This window comes from Alligator sinensis, unplaced genomic scaffold (genome assembly GCF_000455745.1).
Source record: "Alligator sinensis unplaced genomic scaffold, ASM45574v1 scaffold196_2, whole genome shotgun sequence".
Classification (NCBI taxonomy): Eukaryota; Metazoa; Chordata; order Crocodylia; family Alligatoridae; genus Alligator; species Alligator sinensis.
This window is the reverse complement of record NW_005843050.1, coordinates 129,860-130,675: the sequence shown is the minus strand read 5'-3', so window position 1 is coordinate 130,675 and position 816 is coordinate 129,860.

Below are 816 nucleotides of genomic sequence, written 5' to 3'. Positions count from 1 at the left end.
GCTGAACCAGAGGGGAAGAATCACTTCCCTTGATCTGCTGGCAGTGCAGCCCAGTATGCTGTTAGCCTTCTTGGCAACAAGGTCACACTTGGCTCATATTCAGTTTATCGTCCACTGTAACCCCCAGGTCCTTTTATGCAGAGCTGCTGCTTAGCAATTTGGTCCCCAGCCTGTATATGGAATTGTTTTGTCCTAAGTGCAGGAATTTGCACTTGTCTTTATTGCAACTCATGAGATGTCTTTTGGCCCAATCCTTCAATTTGTCAAGGTCTCTCTGAATCCTAGCCCTACCCCACTACATATCTACTACTCCCCCCAGCTTGGTGTCATCCACAAACTTGCTAAGGGGGCACTCCATCCTATCTTCCAGATCATTGATGAAGATATTGAACAAAACTGGCCCCAGGACTGCCCCCTGGAGCACTTCATTTGACACTGGGTGCCAGCTAGACATTAAGCCATGGATTACTACCCATTGAGCCCAGCAATCCAGCCAGCTTTCTATCCACCTTATAGTCCATTCATCCAACCCATACTTTCTTAGCTTGTTTGCAAACGTATTGTAGGAGACTATAACAAAAGCCTTGCTAAACTGAAGGTATATCAAATCCACTGCTTTCCCTGCATCCACAAAACCAGGCATCTCATTACAGAAGACACTCAGGTTGGTCAGCATCAACTTGCCCCTGGTGAATTGATGCTGCCTGATCCTAATCACCTCCTCCTCCAAGTGCTTAGAAATGGATTACTTGAGGACCTACTCCATGATTTTTCCAGACAGTGTGAAGCTGACTGGTCTCTAGTCTCCTGGATCCT